At 46.9% G+C, this 6,511-nt stretch overlaps 1 long non-coding RNA gene across 1 annotated transcript; it reads right to left on the bottom strand.

Annotated features, from left to right (window-relative positions):
• Positions 1-1,197: 1,197 nt before the first annotated feature.
• LOC138352358 (uncharacterized) lies at positions 1,198-6,104 on the bottom strand. The gene is made up of 3 exons (XR_011222776.1): positions 5,938-6,104; positions 2,546-2,760; positions 1,198-1,902 (listed from the first exon to the last, which is right to left on the bottom strand). It is a non-coding gene; the product is annotated as an uncharacterized lncRNA (long non-coding RNA).
• Between the last annotated feature and the right edge of the window lie 407 nt (positions 6,105-6,511).

Raw genomic sequence — 6,511 nt, 5'->3', positions numbered from 1 at the left:
CGCCCACCCCACGAGCCTGAGAAGGTACACCAGAAGCAGCCGAAACAGGGGTTATCATCATGACGAAAAGAAGAATTCATTTACGAATGTGCCCCCACACCCACCATGGAGCCACAATTAGAGGCAGGACACCCAAGAAGAAGCTAACGCCGATCTTGGCGGGGCCTCCTAGGGGTGCGTCGTGAGTATACGCCCCACAAACGCCACCTTAAGAAACCGACAGTCCGTCGAGATCGGGTTCAGTGACGAAAGGGGGATTGACAATAAAAGGTTCCCCTCGCTCTCTACGTCGGGTACTACAGTTCTACGGGTGCAAGAGTATACCTTCTCAAGCACCCTGGCGTCAAATAGAAGTAGTCCAAGGGAAGAACCAGAACGAGCAAAAGGTCGGCAGAAACGGCAAGCAGATAGGAGAAGGAGGAGGGAGAAAAACGAAACAGAAGGAAAAGGAAAAGATGCCCAGCAGAATTGGAGAGGACGGCAGCAGGAGCACAAGGCTAGAAAAGGACAGAGGACTGTCCCAAGGAGCATCACACTCCGGCAGCCGTCTACTAAGCCCCCTCACGACGCCAACGAGCTGAGCGGGGAGGGGGGGGGGCGCTAATATAAAATAAGTAGTTTCTTTGATAAATTATGGACAATCTAAACAAGAACTACAGTACTGTATAAATCAAACGCCTTTATTTTTTTTACTAAAAAATTCACTTAAGTATTGTGATTTCTTGGGATTCAAGAAATTATCACGTTTTAATGTAGAATGATAACATTAATAAAAAAATTCCTTTGCAGTACATCCTTAAAAAAAAAAAAAAAAAAAAAAAAAAACTTGCTTCGAGGGGCAAGTTTATTGGGCAGCGCCACTCATGTGAGTGGACACACTGCCATAGTGACAGTATGGGCAGCGCTAATGACAGTATTAAGCAGCGCCACTCATCCTATGAGTGTAAACATCCCTAATAGGAAGAAAACCCGCCGGGTTCATTCTGTCACTTGTACCCAGACACAGCTGGGACTTGCTTAACCGTCAAGTAAACAGGTTCTTAAACAAGATTAACATTCATCAACCCTTAAAATGTTATGTTATCATGCGGGTGCAAAATGGGGAATCTTGTGTAAAGTATCTATATATGACAAATAGTATTTTCCTAACTCAATGTGGGGTTTACTATTCTACACATTTAAGCTATTTACCCGACCCCTTAACCGTCTGGTGAGAATGTTTGAATTTTGTATTCAATGCCAAAAAACTGTTTACGTTGAGTCAATATTATAAATATGCTCCATTGTGTAAAACTTCACATACAGAACAGTAAAAATTTCATCACATTTCAGAATATCAATGCTCACATTTGGCAGGTATTCTATGCTTATCAGATCACTGAACACAGAATATGTAACTTCAGATTTATATAAACATTTAAATTTACATCACAATATTCATCACATTAACAGGAATGAGTGAAGCTTCTCAGGCAACAAAAATGTCAATAAAAGTGTTCATTTTCGTTTCAAATATAAAGGTAGTTCATCTTATTTGGCATCATATATATACTTATGTACACAATGTGCTGACTAGTTGGCTCTCACCTCGGAACATAGGGTGATAATGTGACCATCAAATACAAGAGTCTGGTCTAAGAAAATTGAACGATGTGAACACTATATATACAAAACTCTTTGCTATATACAAATGGGCAAGAACAACATTTTTCCAGCCCCAAATTCCTCTTCAACATTATACAAAAGTGGTCAAGCACCTGGCTCAGGTGGACCTAAACCTGAATACCGTATCGTACCCTAACATGGACTTAGCGAGGTGGAGATCAGGCCCCGGGGCCATTGATCCCTGGAACCTCTTTGGTGATCCGTCTGGTAGCCTCACTAGCCTTGGGAATCTGTTATCTGGAAATTTGAAAATTCTTAGTCTGAGTAGGCTACCACTGAAACAGTCTCGAAATCAGCTAACCAGAAACAGATTTATATAATTCAAAAGTGATGCAAGCTGTATAGTATTGCATTATATATATATATATATATATATATATATATATATATATATTATATATATATAAAACAACAGTGTTCATTTACGTCGCTAGTCCCTCAATCAATCCTTTATAGATGCATTTTTTTTAACAAAATGAGTTTGGCTAGTGTCATCGACCCAATAATTCTTGCACGTGATGTTTGAAAAATTATCCAAAGAAAGGGGGGGGGCCATTCTATGAGGTGTGGAGTGACTAAGTGGCATAATGTTTGTATAATAATGTCCATATGTCTGTCTTCCATTATGGAGCCACGAGTCGTGTGTGGTGTGAGTGCCCATTACAGTCTAGCCAGGACCCATTTCCTGCCACCTATTTCAGCGGTTAGGGAGGAAAGCCATGGGTATGGGTTACATGTAAAAGCTCACAGCTTGTTATTAATACGGAGAGGATATGGGTAGCGATTCTAGCCTAATGTGTGCGAAGCAGGGATCTGATTAACCACAAAGGGTTGCATAGGACTGTGTGAATACTTTACATATTTTATAACTCAAAAATACCTGCTGACTATGATGGTTGAGACAGGTGCTGCTCCTGCTGGGTGATGAATTCATTTTACAGTAGGCTCCAAACTCCACAATTGCTTGCATATGCCCTTCCCCATAGTTAACATGTTCAGACTTGAGAGATGCACACACACCTCCAGCAAACGAAGACACTTGCCACCGAGGCTAATGACCTCAGGGACTCGACAGTGTAGTAGGACTACTTCTCCCTGGAATATACAGAAAATTTAAGTTGAAAATTTTACCCCAGAAAGTTAAAAGGATTCAGCATGAACCGGGACACCTACGGTGTATGGAAGCACGATAACTGGGTACCAAGAGGCAATAGTTGACATATATATTGTGCGGGTCGGTGGCGGAAGATGGCAGGGACAGTTAACTGTAGTGTCTGATAAAGGGAATCTTGAGGTTATCTTGAGATGATTTCGGGGCTTTTTAGTGTCCCCGCCGCCCGGTCCTCGACCAGGCCTCCACCCCCAGGAAGCAGCCCGTGACAGTCTGACTAACACCCCAGGTACCTATTTTACTGCTAGGTAACAGGGGCATAGGGTGAAAGAAACTTTTGCCCATTGTTTCTCGCCGGCGCCCGGGATCGAACCCGGGACCACAGGATCACAAGTCCAGCGTGCTGTCCGCTCGGCCGACCGGTACCGAGTCTGGAATTATGAACAGGAAAATGAACCTGTGACTTCGTAACTATATCACACAAGCTGAAACTGCAGGCATTCCGGCTGGTTTGGAAGAAGTCCAGCAATATGAAAATAGTTTTTATTTGTCGATGGCCGAGGAGCAGTTGATTCTTTAAACAAATCTTAATCCAATCTTCATGACCATAGTTTAGGTTTGTAAGAATAGGATAAATGAGACACAGGTGAAGGTCACAAAAATTAAATTCATGTGGATTCCATCTCATGTTGGAATAGTGGTCAACGAGGTGGCCGAACACCACATCAAAACCACAAGTTTACAGTGAATGTATTCTATGAATACAATGAATAGAATACAATGAGACAAATAAGAGAATCTTGTATATCTTAAAGGAGTGGAGGTGTCCTTACCGGAGGTGGCGGCCTCAGCCACCACCCCTCCCTCGTCACCACCGCAACCATCACCACCACCACAACCATCACCATCACCACTGACACCATGCAAAGCCAACATCCACCATCACCACCACCTACCGGTATCAAGTACCAACCACAACCACAGATCAACATATTAGCCCTATATATATCACCTTATCATTCGCTATCTAATCTGATTAGATCCTATTTACTCTTTTAAATAAATAGTAGCCCATGCACTTAGTCTGATTGGTACAGCGACGGATTCACTTCTTGCTGGGTCGCCGCTCAATCCCCAATGGTTCAAGTGGTTAGAAACAGAAATAAATATTTAGGCTTAGAAGTGGTGAGGAGCGGTAATGTATGAGAGAAGTCAAACCTTGCGCAAACACAATATGTATGACTCGAAACACAAATTTATCGTAAAAGAAAGGGAAATATCAGGTGAAAGCGCCAAGCCATTACGCTATATATCACTGGAAGGAATGGTGCCCAACCACTGGGTGGACGGTCCTGGGATTGAACTCTGCCCTGCATGGTAAAGGAGAATATGCTCTAAAGTGACTCTTACACATGCGCTCAGGCTTGGGTATACATACAACTAGGAATATGGAACAGGTGTGCACACGGCTAAGACGGAACAGGTGTGCACGCGGCTAAGACGGAACAGGTGTGCACGCGGCTAAGACGGAACAGGTGTGCACGCGGCTAAGACGGAACAGGTGTGCACGCGGCTAAGACGGAACAGGTGTGCACGCGGCTAAGACGGAACAGGTGTGCACGCGGCTAAGACGGAACAGGTGTGCACGCGGCTAAGACGGAACAGGTGTGCACGCGGCTAAGACGGAACAGGTGTGCACGCGGCTAAGACGGAACAGGTGTGCACGCGGCTAAGACGGAACAGGTGTGCACGCGGCTAAGACGGAACAGGTGTGCACGCGGCTAAGACGGAACAGGTGTGCACGCGGCTAAGACGGAACAGGTGTGCACGCGGCTAAGACGGAACAGGTGTGCACGCGGCTAAGACGGAACAGGTGTGCACGCGGCTAAGACGGAACAGGTGTGCACGCGGCTAAGACGGAACAGGTGTGCACGCGGCTAAGACGGAACAGGTGTGCACGCGGCTAAGACGGAACAGGTGTGCACGCGGCTAAGACGGAACAGGTGTGCACGCGGCTAAGACGGAACAGGTGTGCACGCGGCTAAGACGGAACAGGTGTGCACGCGGCTAAGACGGAACAGGTGTGCACGCGGCTAAGACGGAACAGGTGTGCACGCGGCTAAGACGGAACAGGTGTGCACGCGGCTAAGACGGAACAGGTGTGCACGCGGCTAAGACGGAACAGGTGTGCACGCGGCTAAGACGGAACAGGTGTGCACGCGGCTAAGACGGAACAGGTGTGCACGCGGCTAAGACGGAACAGGTGTGCACGCGGCTAAGACGGAACAGGTGTGCACGCGGCTAAGACGGAACAGGTGTGCACGCGGCTAAGACGGAACAGGTGTGCACGCGGCTAAGACGGAACAGGTGTGCACACGGCTAAGACGGAACAGGTGTGCACACGGCTAAGACGGAACAGGTGTGCACACGGCTAAGACGGAACAGGTGTGCACACGGCTAAGACGGAACAGAAGCGAACAGTGTGAACTACAGAACCTACACACTTGCTACTTCAGGTTAGGCTAGGTTAAGGAAAGGTAATGTTAAGGTTAGGCCATGGTTAGGGCAAGGCCAAGGTTAAGGCAAGGCCAAGGTTAAGCTTAACGTTAAGTTATGGGTAGGCTAAGGTATGGTAAGGTTAAGGCTAGGGCAAGTTAAAGGAAGGTTAAGGTTAATAAAAGACTATGGCAAGAATAAGGCTAGGTTAAGGCAAGGTTAAGGAAGGGTAGGGCAAGTTTAGAGTAGACTAAGGTTAAGGTTAAGGTAATGATAAGGTTAATGTAATATATGGTTAAGGTAAGGTAAAGCAAGCTTAAGGTAAGGGTAAGAATAGGTTAAAGTAAGGTTAGGGTAAGTTTAAGGTCAAAGGCAAGGTTAAAGGTTAATGCAAGGTTACGGTAAGGTTAAGGTAGATTACGAGGTGCGTTAGGTTAAATTATGTAAAGTAACATTGGGTTAGTGAGGCAGAGATAGGGGCGGGGCCGGGCGGAGCGAGGCTAGGCTAGTATGCTACAAGTATATGCGCTGGCTTCCTGTCCCCGCCGAGGCCACTAGTGATAGTGGCCCACAGGTAAACTCGGTTAAACCCTTATACATTACCTAAAAATTCAACACCCCTGGTAAACCATTGTCTACTTTCCCTAAACAATATTAATATCTACCTTAGCTGAGAGGAGGAAGGTGACGGGTCCAAGGTAGATGTTGGGGTCCAGGGTAGATGGTGGGAGTCCAGGGAAGATGGTGGGAGTCCAGGGAAGATGGTGGGAGTCCAGGGAAGATGGTGGGAGTCCAGGGAAGATGGTGGGAGTCCAGGGAAGATGGTGGGAGTCCAGGAAGATGGTGGTCCAGGGATGCTGGGGGCACCGGGTAGATGTTGAGGGATGCTAGAGGCTCAGAGTGGATGCTGGGGGCCCATGGTAGATGCTGGGGGGGGGGGAGGCGTTCTACTCGACAGAGTCCAGCTACCTGGGAGTTCTCTCCTACGCCATGCTAGCTGTCACTCGCCTCAAGGCATCGGTTTCCTGCACCAAGCGATCCGCCACCCTCCTCAAGGCATCGGTTTCCTTCACCAAGCGATCCCCCACCTTTATCAAGCCATTTGTTTCCCGCGTCAAGCGAGCTACGTCCCGCTTCAAGCGAGGTGTCCCCAGCGTCGAGCCATCTGCCACCATCGGACATTCGAGTTACCACCTGCATCAGGTGATCTGTCACCTCCCACAGGTGATCTGTCGCCTG

Source organism: Procambarus clarkii, chromosome 5 (genome assembly GCF_040958095.1).
Source record: "Procambarus clarkii isolate CNS0578487 chromosome 5, FALCON_Pclarkii_2.0, whole genome shotgun sequence".
NCBI lineage: Eukaryota > Metazoa > Arthropoda > Malacostraca > Decapoda > Cambaridae > Procambarus > Procambarus clarkii.
The sequence above is the reverse complement of the archived record's forward strand: the minus strand, read 5'-3'. Positions and strand labels throughout refer to the sequence as shown.